The 17,678-nt window shown below is 51.8% G+C and overlaps 1 protein-coding gene across 19 annotated transcripts in view; it reads left to right on the top strand.

The window, feature by feature from the left end:
• The window catches only part of EPB41L1 (erythrocyte membrane protein band 4.1 like 1), a 142,424-nt gene that overhangs the window by 23,487 nt on the left and 101,259 nt on the right, over positions 1–17,678 (top strand). For all 19 annotated transcript variants that reach the window (XM_060078311.1, XM_060078313.1, XM_060078330.1 and 16 more), the window contains exon 2: positions 8,775–8,825. The gene's annotated coding sequence lies outside the window, so the exon portion shown is untranslated. The remainder of the gene's footprint in view (positions 1–8,774; positions 8,826–17,678) is intronic.

Below are 17,678 nucleotides of genomic sequence, written 5' to 3'. Positions count from 1 at the left end.
ACTTCCGAAACAGCATGCACAATTCTCAGCGTGTTCCCTGTCCTCCGGAAAGGATCCATAGGCACCATGTGAGTCTCTGAGTCACGACCCATAAAAGTTCAGAACTGTCGACTTCAGGGCTGTTTTGTGGAGTGGGAGCCTAATGACTGGAGAAAGGTGGCTGGGAGGTCACGGCAGAGTGAAGCATTGAAGGCAGATTTCTCCTACCGCTTAGCACATGGCTGGTTCTGCTGCCAAGGGACTGCGAACCGGTCTCATCCCTATCTGGGCCTCAGTTTTCCCAGCTGTAAAAATGAGGGTTGGACAGGATAAGCCCAAGGTCCCATGCAGCTTTGATCTGTAGTTCTGGAAGCCAGGTCTCCTGCTGCCCAATTCACAGTCTTTTCCCCTTTCCTTGTTTCCTCCCCAGCGTCACCCACTTCTGGTGGGGCCACTTCCTCCCTTTAGCATCTCCCATCTTGAGAGAGTCTGTACAGAGCCTGGATTCTAGCCCCTTGAGCCCCTTCTGGCAGACTATGTGCCCAGGCACTCAGCCCTCTCTCCCTATCCATGCCCGCTTACCAGAATGAAACAGCTGCCTGGGAGTCTGGGGACGCTCATGGTGGCCTCTCTTCAGGGCCGGACACCTGGGACCAGTGCCAAGGGGAGGGGCTTGGAGAATGCATTTGCTGTGGCTCCTGGGACATGCCCAGTGCTTACCTGTGTCTTTGCTCCAACTTCCTGGGTTCATCTCTGCCAGGAATGCCACACCCCATCCTTCCCCAGTCACTGCTGAAATCCTGCCTGCCTTGTCAAGGCTCAGCTCAGATGCCACCTCTGTCCCCCAAAGCCTTGTGAGCCCTCCCATCCCCAACCCCACAGGGAGATTTGTCTTTCCATCCTCTGCATTCCCTTAGCACCTTATCTGGTCTCCTCTGGGGACAAGTTCTGCTTGCTCTTGGCTTTATCCTGGGACGTGGCTTGTCTCTCTTGCTAGATTGTGAGTTCCAGATGTCTCATGCTGTGCTCCCAGCACCTAGCATAGGGCTTTGCACAGAGTAGGTACGCAATAGAAGGTTTTGAAGTTTTATTTACGGAATCTGCCTCTGGCCCTGGGCTGGGCTGGCTTCTGTGGGGCCCCCATAGCCCCATCACTGGCAGGTCACAGCTTCTCACATATCCCCTCCTTTATGTGTGGATTGGAGGGAGGCCAAGTAGGGCGGTGGATAAGAACTTAAATTCCAGTCTTATGACTGCCATCTCCTGGCTGTGTGACCTTGGGCAAATCATTTCACCTCTCTGAGCCTCAGTTTCCTCAGTTGAAGACAAAGGGGTAGGAATGACAAGTCTACGGGGGGCTTGAGAGGATGAACTGAAATGATACGTGTAAAATGCTGAGATCTGAGCATTGTAAAGGATAAATGGTCAATAAGCAATTATAGTTCATTATTTTTCAGGTAATGGTTATTATCATCGTTGTTTTAGCAGGCACCTACTGTGTTCTCATGGTGCTGGGGGGCAAGGGTGAGGGACAGAGAAAAATAATTGCAGGAGTTCCTTGGTCTGCAGGGTCTTAAGGTCACATAGGGCTGGTAAGCCTCTCCTCCGGGGAGCAGTGTCTGGGAGAGACATGGCTGAGTGACTTGAGGAGTGAGTGACCAGTGTAGACCCCGTGCTGGAGGTTTGCGCTGGATGGACAAGAAGCGGGAGGGAGCCGTGGGGAGCAGGGACACAGGTATTCCCCGTGGAGATAAAGGAGGCGAGCGCCAGGCGGGGCATGGGAGAGTGGGGCACATTCTTGGAGCTATGCGGGCAGGATGCAGGAAAGGGCAGAGTGGAAGCCGAGGCAGCTCTAGAATCTCCACTTAGAAGGGCCTTAGGGTCAGCACCCCAGATGGAGGGGGAGCTTCAAGCTTTGTTTCACCAAGAAGAAATTGGGGGAATGGTAGCTCATGATGCCGCTACTGAGAATGACAGAGAGAAGACTGGAAAGGTGGGGCAGAAATAAAAAGTTGGGGCTTTTGTAGTGAGCCCGCAGGGCCTTTGTCCCTCTGCCCAGGCTTGAGCTGAGAATGCTCAGGGGTGAGCTGCAGCTCCGGGCGTCTGCAGGCCTGTTCTCAGAGTCTTTCTCGTAAATATCAAGGCTGCCTGTTTCCCTGGCCAGGATCTGAACTCTGGTCTGTCTGAAGTTAAAATGCAAACTGATCCCAGAAATGTCAGAATCTCTAAATACCGGGAGAAGCGATCCCTTAATCCACGTCCCCTCACCTCCACATTACACAGATGGGAAGCAGAGGTCCAGAAGCGGGAGGCCCTGCCCAAGAACGCAGAGTGAACGGGCCACAGTGAGTTTCGCTCCAGCCTGGTGTGGGCTTTTGTCGTTTGTAGGCCTGGGTTAGGGGTTGGGGGAAGAGGGTGAAGAGGGGGCCCAGGGAGGGGTGTAAATGACAAACAAATGCCAAATTAGGAGCCGTCGGTTGCCAGGGTGTGTGTGTGTGATCCCAGGTGAGTGGGATGTGAGTGGGCTGGAGCCATCATCATCCCGGGCTTTCCTTCCCGGAAAGGAAAAAGGGCCACATAGGTGTGATCCAGGGGAATATTGGGATGTGGGGGAGTTCAGGGGGTGGCCTGAGAAGAGGAGGCTGTTGCCAAGCAGCAAGAGACATGACTGTATCACAGCGGCACAGAGTATCCCAGCCTCTTGGGCCTGGCCTTGTACAGCCCTGTAGGTGATACCGTAGTGTTATCTGTCACCCCTTGTTTATGGGGAAGAATGAGGGCTGCAAAGGTCACAGCTAGGAAGAGCAGCGCCAGGGCTGGGGGACTTCAAAGCCATTTCCTGGCATGTCCTGGGTGGCTGCCCTCTTGGTTCTCAGCCCAGCTTGGTCTCAGCAAGGACCCAGGACAAGTGAACTTTTGCCATCCTTCATTTCTCCTCCATCACTCCACCCCCTTATTTGTTAATTAGAAATATTTATTGAGCACCTACTACGTGCCAGGCGCTGTCTGTGACCTTATAGAACGTATGCTGTCACCCCTTAGCTGCCCCACACTGGTAGGTTGGGACCAGAAGGAGGAGGTGGGTTGCTTCACTAAACACCCCTTTCTCCCTTCACACCAAGCCCTTCCCCTCTATCCCCTTCCAAGTCCACCTACCCCAGATGGGACTTTTTGCTGGAACTGCCTCCTGCTGAAATGGAAACCAATCAGAGTTAATAGTTAAACCTAATAACTGGCGAGAGTTTCACGGGGTTAGGCTGGAGTGAGGGGGCTGAGTGCTAGCTGTGCCCCCCAGGAGAGGGGTGGAGCTGCCCAGGTTTTTCTGGCCTATACCTGCCACCCTTTCCCTGCTCTGGAATCTGCCGCCAGGGCCTGCTCCTCCCCTCGTCCCCGGGGGGTGAGGGGTGGACTGCCTCTTGGATCCTTTCCCTTGACTCCAGCTGAGGTGACCCTGGGAGGTGAGTACAGGTTCTGGCCCTAGTCCAAGGGCCTCTGGGTGAGTGTTCTTGGGTGAGATGTGGGGGAGGGCATGGCGCCGAGCCTCAGAGACCCAACCCAGAGGGCAGGCAGCCAGTGGACCTTGCTGGCTTTGCCTCCTGCTGGGTAGGGGTGGGGAGGGTTGGGAATCGTACCCCAGTGGCCTAAGCCCCGTGTGCAGGACAGTCACCCAGTGCAGCCCATGCCACTTCCTTCCATTTTCCCCTCTTCACTGGGTATCCTGTTAGGGGCCATTCTTTGCCATTTAGACTGGGACAGGAGGGAATTTAGTGGCAAAGGCTAGAAGCCTGAGCCCCAGACCGGGCCCCTGCCAAGCTTTAGGGATAGAGGTTAGACTTCGAAGTCAGACAGGCTGTGGGTCAAACCTGGGAGACCTTGGAGTGGTGGCCCATCTCTCGGAGCCGTAGTGCCATCTGAGCAATGGGTACTCTGTCCCTTTGTCACCAGTGCTGTAAGTATAAAGGCACCAGAGATAGATATTAATATCAGGCTCCTTAGGGGGTTGGAATGAGTAGACACCATTCTATTGACATTCAACTTGATTTATTTATTTATTTATTTATTTATTTATATTTTTTTGCGGTACGCAGGCCTCTCACTATTGTGGCCTCTCCCGCTGCGGAGCACAGGCTCGGGACACGCAGACTCAGCGGCCATGGCTCACGGGCCCAGCCGCTCCGCGGCATGTGGGATCTTCCCAGACCGGGGCACGAACCCGTGTCCCCTGCATCGGCAGGCGGACTCTCAACCACTGCGCCACCAGGGAAGCCCTCAACTTTATTTTGAGAGGCCTAGCTCTGGCTTAGGGCCAAGGAGGGCACCAGTCCCGTGACTTGACCGTTAGAGCTGCCCCATACAGTAGCCACCAGCCACATGAGACTACTGAGCACTTGAAATGTGGCTGGTGTCACCGAGGAACTGAATTTGTAATCTTATTTAATTTTAGTGAATTTAAAAATTAAAAAGAATACTCCGTTATTGGAAAACTTCTATGTATGTTTCTGAACTTAGATTTGTGCAAACACTTTTTCAATTGTAAAGGCTAAGAGACTCTAAATATCTGATGAAAATTTAGTGTCAGAATTGAGATGTGCTGTAAGTGTAAGGCATACACTGGATTTAGAAGATTTAGTATGAAAAAAAAGATTGTAAAATATTTCAGTAATACTTTTGGATTTTTTCTTTTTTTGGGGGGTGGGTCTCAAGGCTTGCGGGATCTTAGTTCCCCAACCAGGGACTGAACCCGGGCCCCCAGCAGTGGAAGTGCAGAGTCCTAACCACTGGACTGCCAGGGAATTCCCTCAATAATACTTTTGATATTGATTACATGTTAAATAAATATACTATTAAAATTAATTTCACCCATTCCTTTGTACTCTTTTAAATGTGGCTACTGGAAAAATTTAAATTACATATTTGGCTTGTATTATGTTTCGATTGGACAGCGCTGTTCTAGCCTAAGTTGAGTTGGACACATTTGAATAATCATACAAGAAAATAGAGCCTAGTTATTTGGGGAGGTTTGGGGGTGAAGGTGAAGTCGAGATATTCCCCCACTCACCACCCCCCATACCTGGGCCACACTCCATGGTGGAATGTTAGGCAGAATAACTCCACAGCCTCAAGGATAAGATCAGGGCTTCTGGTGTCAGATGAAGAGCCCCTGTCTGGGTGGCCATGCTATGCACTTGCTCTGTGGGTGACCTTAGGCAAGTCACTTCACTTTGCTGAACCTTAGTCTATCATCTGTAAATCTAGACTAAGGGTGGGATTTATCTCATTGATGGAGGGGATCACCTGAGATATAATCCAAGTGCACGCTTAGCACAGTGCCTGCACATTTGCACGGCCGAGTCTTAGCTGTGGCTGTGGTTACTACTACTCCTGGTTGTGGGAGTTGTTGCTACTGCTGTTGCATCTATCAGCTTGGATTCAGTTGTTCCATTTGTCCAAATGGGACATGGGTCAGAGGGAAAGGAGAAGTTAAAAGAGCTTGAGGGTGGGAGCTGGGATGGGGATTGCTTGCCTTTAGGGGAAGCTCCTTGGATCTTCTGGTTCTATAGGTGATCAGGCAAAGATGTGTGCCCATTTTATAGATGAGGAAGGTGAGGCCTGTTGAGAGGAAGTGACCTGGCTATATAGCCAGAATCTGAATGCAGGACTTCCCATGCCTATTGTAGGAATATTGGAGCCAGCGTTAAGAGTCCCCTTCTGGGGCTTGTGAGAGCAGGGCCTGACCAGGAGTCTGGCACTTATGAGAAATGGTTATGAATAGTCTTCTATAACTGCAAGGGATCTCGACACCATTTAGTACAACTGTCTCATTCTTGAGTTGAAGAAACAGAGACCCGAGTGTGTGTATGTGTGTGTGTGACCTCCCTAGGATCAGCCAGCAAGTTGGTGGCCAAGCTGGAACTGTTTCTGTTTGTTTAGATCCAGCCCTCAGCTCGGCCCTGGCGGGACGGATGGCCCTGCTTGTCAGCCCCTCCTCTCCTGCCCAGTCCCCAGTGAGCACTGAGAAAGAGGCTTTTGTTTCACCCGCTCCTTCTGGTTTCCTCTCAAGGTAGCTTCACCACCACCCTCACTCCATCTGCCCAGATTTGCATTTGTCCCTGTTCCAGGTTTAAAGGGCCCTGAAATCTGAAGCTTCTCCACACACATCTACTTTCTGGATAGCCGTGGGGGAGACCAGGGGATTTTTCATCAAGAAGGCCTAGGTTCAAATCCCTCTTCTACCATGAATTCCCTCTGTGGCTCTGGTCAAGTCACTTGTAAGTTTTTCATCTCAACATCTTCATCTAAAAAAGAGGAACCCAGGGGCTTCCCGGGTGGTGCAGTGGTTCAGAATCCGCCTGTCAATGCAGGGGACACAGGTTCGAGCCCTGGACCGGGAAGATCCCACATGCTGCGGAGCAACTAAGCCTGTGCGCCACAACTACTGAACCTGCGCTCTAGAGGCCGCGAGCCACAACTACTGAGCCCGCACGCCACAACTACGGAAGCCCGTGAGCCTAGAGCCCGTGCTCCGCAACAAGAGAAGCCACCGCAATGAGAAGAAGCCCGCGCACCACAACGAAGAGTAGCCCCCGCTCGCTGCAACTAGAGAAAAGCCCGCACGCAGACGAAGACCCAACGCAGCCAAAAATAAAATAAATAAAATTTAAAAATAAATAAATAAAAAAGAGGAACTCAAATGGTTAGCGTATAACCTGGCAGTTAAGACCCTGAGCTCTGGGTCTCACCCCTGTGCTGATTCTCTAATGCTCTTCAGTGAGTCATTTCAACTCCCTGGATCTCGGTGTCCACATCTGTAAATGGCGGCTCCTCCTGGATTGTTGTCATAAGGAACTGTGCTGAGTTCTCCACATGTAGCATCTCATTTAATCCTCCCGTTAGCCCTGGAAGCAGACACTATGACTCCTGTTTTCCAAATGAGGAAACCGAGGCTCAGAGAAGTGAGGTGACTTGCCCCAGGCCACTTTGCTAGAAAGAGTTGGGGGCAGAATTCAAACTGGTCTGCGTGGCTGCAGAGCCCCAGCTTAAACCACTGTCCTGCACTGCCTCCCGGGTCCCTCGGTACCTGGCCCCCAGGGTGAGCCTGGGCTCTGGGAAACAGTAGATGGGGAACCAGGTTGTAAGCTGCTGGGTGATGGATGTTACAGCTGCAGTGGCAATGTCCTGAGGCCCCTGCTGGCCTCCGGAGCGGGGGCAGGAACAGGTTGCTCGGGCACACAGCTTTTGCTTCTGCTGTTCCAAGCTCAGCCCAGGTGGTCTTCCTATTTGCTCAGTTCTTGTGTTCTATGTGAAGCGGAAATACTTCATCCCACCTGGAGATAACTGTTCTAAGTGTGTGACTCCAGGGGTCCCGAGGTTGCTCCCTCCAACGATCCTGCCCACTGTGTACTAGGCCAGGCCTGCAGTTGGGGCTTAAAGATGATTGAAAAGGGGCTTAAATACTCTGTGAGTGAATTAGACCAGAACAGAACATTAATGCTAAAAAGACCTTAGGGACCCCTGAATCCAACCATGTTTATTTTATTTTATTTTTAAATTTTTTTTTTTTTTTTTTTTTTGCGGTACGCAGGCCTCTCACTGTTGTGGCCTCTCCTGTTGCGGAGCACAGGCTCTGGATGCACAGGCTCAGCGGCCATGGCTCACGGGCCTAGCCGCTCTGCGGCATGTGGGATCTTCCCAGACCGGGGCACGAACCCGTGTCCCCTGCATCGGCAGGCGGATTCTCAACCACTGTGCCACCAGGGAAGCCCTATTTTTAAATTTTTTAAAAATTTATATTTTGGCTGCATTGGGCCTTTGTTGCTACGGGTGGGCTTTCTCTAGTTGTGGTGAGCAGGGGCTACTCTTCGTTGTGGTGCGCGGGCTTCTCATTGCAGTGGCTTCTCTTGTTGGGGAGCATGGGCTCTAGGTGCGTGGGCTTCAGTAGTTGCAGCACGCGAGCTCAGTAGTTGCGGCACATGGGCCTTAGAGCACGCGGGCTTCAGTAGTTGTGGAGGCAGGCTCAGTAGTTGTGGCTCATGGGCTCTAGAGCGCAGGCTCAGTAGCTGTGGTGCATGGGCTTAGCTGCTCTGCGACATGTGGGATCTTCCCGGACCAGGGATTGAACCCATGTCCTCTGCACTGGCAGACAGATTCTTAACCACTGTGCCACCAGGGAAGTCCCCAACCATGTTTATTTGACAGATGGGGAAACTGAGCTAAGGATAGGCCAGGTTGAGAGAACAATGGGTGTGTCTCGTCCTGGGTGCTGGAGACCAGGGGACTGACATGAAACAGGCGCCTGAGGGGTTGGCAGACCTTTCTCTCCCTTATCCCCCCAGATCTGGTCCACCGCCGAAGTCTGGAAATACCACCAGTCAAAGAGCTCTGGAATCCATCTACCTCATCCCAGCTCTGCTGTCCCCACCCCAGCCTGGGCCCTTGTCACATGTCCCCAGACAGCCACAACAGCCTCCTAACTCACATGCTAAAGCTACTCTTGCCTGTTTCCAGTCCATTCTCGACCCTACAGGTCAATGGTTTCTCATCGCTCTTAGACTCAGGACTGAATTCTTTACCTCGGCCTCCAAGGCCCTTCATGGCCTGGCCCCTCCTGCCCGCTCCAGTTTCATATTTGTTACTTTCCCTTTTGCTCTGCATAGTCACACAGGCCTTTCTGTGTAACAGGTTCAGCAACTTCCCAAAGGTTCCTCAGAGAGTCAAATGCCAGCCTCTCAGTTTCCAGCTCCACGCTGGGTCCACGAACTCAGTTCGGAGGTGCTAACACTGTTTCCTCCTTCCAGGTGCCTGACTGCCGTCCTTACCCCCAGGGAGCTGGTGTGGTCGCAGCAGGGGTGAGTGTTATAGAGGCTCAGCCTCATCCTGGCTCTTTTGCTTGGGTTGGACAAATTTGGTCTTTCAGCCCTCAGGCTGTTTTAATATATTTTACTGCTGGGGAGGCGAGAGGGTTTGTCTAGGCCACAGATTCCTGGTGGGTTTGAAAAAGCGGGGCAGTGCTGAGGGTCATCTCTGGTTTTGGCCTGTTTTGAGGAGGGACTGCAATAGATATTCATTAAGCACCTCTCTGCTAGGCAGCATGCTTTGCCCAAATTGCTGATCCATCCACCATGGCTGGGGACGGATGGCCTTGGACCTAGAAGCTGGATCTGCTGACTTGCAGACCTTGTTTTCTTTTGCTTAACCACTGTGAAGTTGTAGACTAGATTCAGAAGAGGGTGTTTTCATTCTGTTCTGCCACTGACTCCTGCGTGACCTGGGGCAGCCACGTCCCTCTCTGTTGGCCTCAGGGTCATATATACATTGTCAGGGCGGGGAGATGGGGTCAGAGTAAATGAGTTGCTTGCAAACTTTCCAGCAGTGAAATCCCCTTTTCAAATGAACCCCAGAGAATCTCAGTGTACAAAACAGTAAAGGGGTGGGATTGCAGCCGTGGTCAAAGTTGGGGTGGGCCGGGGGACTCTAATTGGCTAACTCCTCAGCACCAGCAGCCCTCTGTGCAAGACACTTTGCAAACTGCTGGCCTGGGACATGTCAAAGCCCCTTTCCACCTCCCGGGTTCCGTGACACTGGCAGGGTGAGGGTGTGGAGAGGGAACCGGGCCAATGAAGTTATACTGATTGGGAAATTGCGAAGTATTATGCAAATGTCATTGTGGGGTTATTAGTAAAGCACAACTGCCAGGACTGTGATGTTGTCATTCTAGAATCCTCTGGTCTTTCCTTTTTTTTTTTTTTTTTTTGGCGGTACGCGGGCCTCTCACTGCCGTGGCCTCTCCCGTTGCGGAGCACAGGCTCTGGACGCGCAGGCTCAGCGGCCATGGCTCACGAGCCCAGCCGCTCCGCGGCACGTGGGATCTTCCCAGACCGGGGCACGAACCCGTGTCCCATGCATCGGCAGGCAAACCCTCAACCACTGCGCCACCAGGGAAGCCCTGGTTTTTACTTTTGATTAGATGTGAGGCACCTCTGTACCCAGGGGAACTCTCCTGTGTGTGTGTATGTGTGTGTAGGGAGCGAGGCTATGGGCGTTGAGGTGGGGCTGAGCCAGGCCAGGGCAGGTAGAATAGATGCCAAACAGAGCTGGGAGCATGTTGCTCCTGGGGGTGGTAGGGACAGAGGTGCTTTAATGCCAGTTAAAAGGAGCGATTTGGCTCTTTCCTGCCAGCGCATGGGCCCCACAGAGATCTCTGGGCAGGAAGCACTGCGAACAAGGAATCCTCTGTCCACAGTCACGGAACAGCCAGGACGAGGAGGTGGATTAGGAGTTCCCAGGAGGGGTCCTGCCAGGCTTTCCCTGACGTTTGGGCAAATGGGTGGGGAGAAGGGGAACTAAGTGTATGTGTACGTGGTAGGGGGAAGGTCGCGGTTGGTTCATACATTTATTCCACAAGTTCCTTGAGCTTCTGGAGCCCTCCAAGGAGCCAGGCTCAGAGGCAGGCAACTCTGTAGGAGTCAGAGCTGAGAAAGGTGAGACTCTAGATATTAACTACCATCAGTTTACCGGAGGAGACAGGAAATGTGAGAGATGATAGATTTTCACAGGCAGCCTGGTGCAGTGGAGTTCATTTGGCCTGCGAGTCCAGAGCCCTGCATTCAAGTGCGTGCTCTGACACTGACTTGCTCTGTGGCCTCGGCCTCATCACTTCCCCTTTCTGGGCCTCAGTTTTCTTTTTTGGAGAATGAGGGTAGACACAGCAGTCTTGTTTACTTCTTAATACTCTTCTGAGTATCCATTAGAATAAGGTATCTCAAATCTTTGGGGGCAGCAGAATCCTGATACGTAGGCATTTGCAACAGAACTGCTGTGGTTGAATTGGCAGCAACTTACACAGTATCTTGTTGCCCTCCTTACTGCCCTTTGTTCTGTGGGTGTTTTTGGAGGTGTCTCTGCAGATTCCCAGGGCTCCGGGAAGCAGTGTGTGAAGGCCATTGGGTCAGGGTGATTCTTTAGAACATGCTTTGCGGACTGTCCTTTGCAGCCCAGATAACAGGGGTTGTGCTGGAACACACAGGAGCAGTCATAATACTGCCTCTGCCCTGCCCTGCCCATGGCCAGCACAGACTATGTCTTGGTCAGAGCCTGTATAATTGGGCCTGGATTTTTCAGAAACAAGTGACAAAAACTCTATTCAAAGTGGCTTTGAACTTCAAAGTGGACTTCAGTGGATCCTGGGGCAGTTCATAGAACTGAAGGATGAAGAATCAGATAGACTCTCCAGCTCTCTCCCATCACGGCTTGTCTCTCCTCTCTGCCCTTATGAGGAACTGGCTGTCCACTGCTCCAGCTTAGCAACTCAGACAGAAAGAGAGAACTATTTTTCTTCTAGGGTCTATATATCAACCCAAGGGAAGGACTCTGATTGGTTCAATCACTGTTGCTGGGGATAGGGACATTCCCTATAGTGGCCAGGCCTGGGTCAAGTGTCTACCTGTGTAGCAAATGGAGGAGCAGAGCTAACACCAGAAGAAGGGGGAGTGGACAGAGCCCTGAGAACATACGAACATGTGAGTGGAATCTTGGGTTACAGGAGAGTGAGTAGCTTATAGGCCTGCAGAGCACCATAACTCCTCTCTTCAGTAACAGTAATACAAATATCAACAATGATAACAATAGGTAATGTTTATTGAATTACTCTCTCTATGCTGAGCATGGTCTATTGTTTTTCATGTATTATTTCATTTAATCCTCATGACAATCCTTTGGGTAGGTGCCATTACTCTCCCCATTTTATAGATGGGAAGACCGAGGCATAGCTAGTGAAGGTCACACATTGAGTAAGAGGAGAAGCTGGGGTTCAAGTCCAAGGAGTCTGTCTTCAGAGCTCACGCTCTGATCACTATGTCTACTGCCTCCTGTCAGCAGTTCAAGTGGATCCTATATCTACTTGCATGCTGCTCCGTGACACGGAGCTCATGACCTGCAGAGACAGCCCAGGCCCAGGTTATTCTGCTCTGGGAGTAGAGAAAGTCTTCCTTATGTTGCACACAGATCCACCTCCATAGATATCCATTCATCCGTTGTGTGGCTCTGTGGTAGGCTTTTCAGGGGATGTAAAAACTCATCTGTGGGACTTCCCTGGTGGCACAGTGGATAAGACTCCATGCTCCCAATGCAGGGGGCCTGGGTTCGATCCCTGGTCAGGGAACTAGATCCCACATGCATGCTGCAACTAAGAGTTTGCATGCCACAATTAAGGAGCCTGTCAGCTGCAACTAAGGAGCCCATGTGCTGCAACTAAGGAGCCAGTGAGCTGCAACTAGGGACCCCGTGAGCCACAGCTAAGGAGCCCATCTGCTGCAACTAAGACCAGGTGCAACCAAATAAATAAATAAATATTTCTTTTTTTAAAAAAGTGCAGATTATTGGGCTTCCCTGGTGGCGCAGTGGTTGAGAGTCCGTCTGCCGATGCAGGGGACACGGGTTTGTGCCCCGGTCTGGGAAGATCCCACATGCCGCGGAGCGGCTGGGCCCGTGAGCCATGGCCGCTGAGCCTGCGCGTCCAGAGCCTGTCCTCCGCAACGGGAGAGGCCACAGCAGTGAGAAGCCCACGTACCGCAAAAAAAATAAAATAAAAAAGTGCAGATTATTAAAAAAAGAAAGAAAGAAAGAAAGAGAGAGAGAGAGAGAGAGGGAGGGAGGAAGGAAGGAAGGAAGGAAGGAAGGAAGGAAGGAAGGAAGGAAGGAAGGAAGGAAGGAAGAAAACTCATCTGTGAACTTGCCTGAAGGGTCACCGTAACAAATAAGTCACGTTACTGAGCTCCCAAGCTGTGCCAGGCTCTGTGCTGAGCACTTAATGTGCATTGTCTCATTTAATTGCAACAACAGCTCTGTGGAGTAGGTACTATTATCGCCCCCATTTTCCAGAGGAAACTGAGGCTCAGAGAGAAGTGACTCTCCCATGGTCAGGTGGCTAATAAATGGCAAAGCTGGCCTTTGAGTTCAGGTTTGCCTAGCTCTGAGCCTGCGCCAGGAACCACTGCAATCACCTGTGCCCCCCAGAGGGGAATAAACAAATATGTGCAGGTGTTGGCTGTGTCGCCACTGGAGAGGGACAGGAAACTGATGCTCAGAGAAACGGGGGCGCAGCATGGGGCACAGCAGTCAAAATATGCTTCTGGGAGGAGGGGACATTTGATCTAGGCCTTGGACGGAGCTGGATTGGGACATCTGGTTCAGGGAGGGCTCTCTAGGAGGACGGAGCTGCCTGGGAAGAGGCGTGGAAGGGAGAAGCAGGAGTGGTTCAGTTTGGCCGGAACTAAAGAGCTGGGGTTGGGGAGGGTGACTAGCCCATCTTTCAGGCTTCCCAGAAAGACCCCTCCTTCCATACTATTCTCTTCAGAGATGTGAAGAAGTTTGATCGTCTCCAGCTGCACACAGGTGCCCAGATCCTTCACCTTTTATCCCCCATAGATGGTGAACAAGGGCATCTGGGCACCAACAGGTGTCAGTCCTTCATTCCTGGTGGCGAATGATGGGAAGAGTGCTCCCCTGTGGTCCATTGGCCAGGGGTCAGCCTTTCCTCCAGGCAACACAGGCTCAAGGAACCAGGATTGTTTCTAAGAGCCTTGGTGAGCAGTAGGATTCCCCATCCCCTCCCCAGCCAGCAGGCTGAAGCACGTACCTCTAACCCACGGAGGGGCCCCCTTTCCTCCCCCCCCTCCCCTTCCACACACAGCAGATCTCATCTACCTTGTCAGGAGATGGATAACGCCCTCAGGGCCTGGGCTCTGTCCTGAAAGTGCCTTCAGATTTTTTCTTTAAATAACTCAGGTGGAAAATTGGGGAAGAAGATGTCAGGACTGGGAGCCTCCCAGGTTTCATAGGATGGGAGAATGACAGGCATGTTTATTGAGCTGGACTCACGGTGTGTCAGAGGCTTTATCACCCCCATTTTACAGAGGAGGAAAGTGACACAGGTACAGTTGTCACATGAAAGGTGACATCATTGTCTCTTGCAGGAGGGATGGAGGTGGGGGAGACTCAACAGGGGAACACCTCCCACCCCCAACAGCCTCCTCCCTGCTCTTGCCCAGAAACTCCTCTCACAATGGTGGCTCAGAAATGCTGACTCTGGCTCCCCTGTCTGTTCCCCAATCTCTCCCCCACGTGGATACTGACCATTTCCCCTGGCTTGCTGCCTGCCTGAGAGGTAGAGGGGCTGTTTCGGGGATGGGGGGCCAGGCTTCACAAATGTCATACAGGCAAGACGCAGATGTCCAGTATTCCTTCTGTGACCCCTCTTGTCTCTGGGATCCCTGGATTTCTCCGACCCTTCTTGGAGGGATTCTAGCATTGCTGTAGGGGGAAAAGAGGTAGAAAAGGGCAGGGGAATTTTTTCTTGGGGTGGGTGGGGTGTTCTTCATTGCCATGGCTCTTATCTCCTGGACTAGAGTCAAAGTCCCTTATATTTTTCCTATAAGGGCTTTTCTATTCATCATCTCATCAGATTTCCCCCATAATCCTGAGAGATAAGGCAGGGAGGATAGGATTATCCCCATTTTGATGGGTTAACTGAGGCTCAGAGAAGGTAAGTGACTTCTCCAAGGTCACACAGCTAATGAGTGGCAGAGCAGAGCTAGAAGATAGAAACCAGTGTCTGGAATCCTGACCTTTCTTCCTGTTGCTGATGGCTATAAGGACAGCCCCCTTTCTGGCCCAGTATATGGGGGTAATGTCCCCAGTTCAAACTTTCCCAAGCTTCCTAAGGCCTGCAGAATAAAGCTTCATCACCAGTTCTGAATTTGATCATCCCCTAACCCAGCCCCGAGCCTACTGCTCTTGCCAATCTCGGCTGACATAAGAGGATGGCCTTTATCTTCTGATAAGGTGGATGAGATTAGACATTTGTTGGGGAGGATCCCTCTGTGGAATGTTGGAGGCACATGTTTCAGCCTGCTGCCCAGGGAGCAGATGGGGAAACTGAGGCCAGGGGCAGCACAATAGTTGCACCTAGGGCAGCTACAGAGGCAAGGCTGGGAAAAGGCTTGGGCTTGGGCTGGCCTGATATAGTGGGCCCCTTTCCCAGAAAATCCACAACTTTGTTTCACTAAGTGGAACACAGTGTCCACTGAGTGTTTACATTTTGCTCCACTTCTGCCCCAGAGAAATTCTTTCAGGGGCACCCTGGCCTTTTGGCATCTGGGCCAAACCAGGGAGGAGCCCTGTGTTCCTAGGAGCGTTGGGGCTTGAAGCTCAGCACTTGCTAAGTATAAATGGGGTTCAGGCAGGAATTAGTGGTGATGGTTGCACAACTCTGTGAATACAGTGTGGGCATGTTCTCTACCTCCAGACCTCTCTGGATTGGGGGCAGCAAGAAGCAAAGGCGCTGAGACTGGCTTCCTGGGCTTTATGGGGGCCTGGGGCAACTGTTTTGGCGTCTAGAACTCTTTGCTGACCAAGTTAGTTTCCCCATTTGTAAGTTGGGGACTAAGATTCAGACTAGGAAAGTAATTGGCGTCAGTTGCTGGCGCTGGATGCAAAGACGGTGCGGCAGCTAGCAGTGGAGTGGGGGGCAGCATTATAAAACTAGAAGAGCAGACACTGCTTTCTTCATATGTGTGTCTCACATATGAAGAAAGGTCTCAGGAAAGGTCTGAACGAATGACCTGGGCAGGTCCCTTTCCCTCTCCAGGCCTCAGTTTTCCCCTCGGGATCCACTCTCCATAGTCCTTTGTATTCCTGCTCTTCTATGATCAGTGAGTTGAGATACATGGTTGCCAAGTTTTCCTGGGGGTCAGTTGCCTCATTTGTCAAACAGGGGTGACAAAATCAGCCAATCCTACCCATCTCAAGGGTTACTGCTGCAAGGGTCAGAGAAGTGACCATGTTGCTTTGGGCCACGTCAGGCTTTGGCAAATGGGGAATTGCTTTAGCAAGGTGACATGCTCCCACGGGGCAGTGGAATGAACTGGAGCTCCAGACTCAGACAGAATTGGGTGTAGTCTGTCCCTGCTCCACCACCTCTGGTGTGAATTTGAATACTTCATTTCTCTATGCCTCAGTTTTACCATCTGTAAAATGGACACAATAATAATTCTTGCCTCAGAGGTTATGGAGCCCAAATGAGAGAAGGCAGGCAACCTGCCTGGGACAGATTCAAGTGTTTAATAACTGATAGATTTTGCTATCAGTTTTTGGTGGCCATAATGATGATGATCACTGACCTTTAGAGACTGGGATTCTCTGGGGGCCAGCTGGGCTAGTGGTGGCAATGTTATTGTTATGAATAATCTCTTATATCTCTTTGGCACTTTACAAAGCATGTTCACATGCATCACTGTATGTGGCTTTCAGAGCATTCCTTAAGAAGGCATCACCATCTCCATTTTATTTATTTAAAATTTTATTTATTTTTGACTGAGTTGGGTCTTCGTTGATGCTTGCGGGCTTTCTCTAGTTGTGGCGAGCGGGGGCTTCTTATTGTGGTGGCTTCTCTTGTTGTGGAGCACGGGCTCTAGGCGTGCGGGCTTCAGTAGTTGTGGCTTGCGGGCTCCAGAGCGCAGGCTCAGTAGTTGTGGCGCACGGGCTTAGTTGCTCCGCGGCATGTGGGATCTTCCCGGACCAGGGCTCGAACCTGTGTCTGCTGCATTGGCAGGCGGATTCTTAACCACTGTGCCACCAGCGAAGTCCACCATCTCCATTTTATAAATGCAGTTGTGAGTCTTAAGAGAAGTGGCGTGCCCCTGATTTTAGCTCAGGTCTTCACGCTTTGGGAGCTCAACTCCTGGCCAGATGTGTTACTGGGATCATCTCTGGGTCTGGCAGCACCGACAGGGAAGTGGGGGATGATTGTTACTGACCCTCATTTTTACCCCATAAGTTTTGGAGAGTGAGGGAGCAAGTGACTGAATTAAATGACAGAGTGGCTGGCTTGGTGGCCTTGCCAAGTCACAGAAACACACACACAGGTCTTTTATTTTGGCCGCGGCGCGCAGCACGCGGGATCTTAGTTCTCCGACCAAGGATCGAACCTGTGCCCCCTGCAGTGGAAGTGTAGCGTCTTAACCACTGGACTGCCAGGGAAGTCCCCCTCACCACTGTCTTTAAGTCCATACATTCAGGGTGATTGGGGGCAACCTGTCTCTCACTTTGGGGCCCAGGATTTCTGAAGCTGTGGGCCAACAGTGTCCCTGCTTGTTCAATGCAGCCTACCTGGATCCTGAGCCTCTTCTGTTTCTCGCTTCTGTTTCTGGCTCCCCACCCCCATCCCCAGGGCTGCCTCCAGTCAATCCGCCACTGAGTCTTGATTTAGTCAACCAGTGTGCACTGAGTTCCTGCCGTACACCAGGCACTGCCCAACGTGCTAGGACACAGAGGCGAACAGAACAGGTATACACGTGATCTGTATTGAACGGCAGAACTTCGTAGCCGTCTCTGGCAGTTTCCAAGCAGTGGCGAGGAAGGTGTCTCTCGGCTCCCCCGTGGGATGCGTGATTTTGAATTTGGGAAAATGTGCTGTGGGAGGAAGCAGGTGCTGGAAGCCCTGGGCTGAGGGGTTCCCCCTCTGCCATGGCCTTGCTGTGTGACCTTGGGCTGGTCCCTGCCTCTTTCTGGGCCTCCTCCTCCTGTCTACCAAGGGAGGGGATTGGTTGAGATACGAGAACAGTCTGACGTTTGTGGGGCACCTGCCTGGCCCATGTGTCCCAGGCTCACAAAAGCCCAGACTGATGCCAGGGTCCCTTCCTGCC

This window comes from Mesoplodon densirostris, chromosome 16 (assembly GCF_025265405.1).
Source record: "Mesoplodon densirostris isolate mMesDen1 chromosome 16, mMesDen1 primary haplotype, whole genome shotgun sequence".
NCBI classification, from domain to species: Eukaryota; Metazoa; Chordata; class Mammalia; order Artiodactyla; family Ziphiidae; genus Mesoplodon; species Mesoplodon densirostris.
This window is presented reverse-complemented; position numbering and strand designations above follow the sequence as displayed.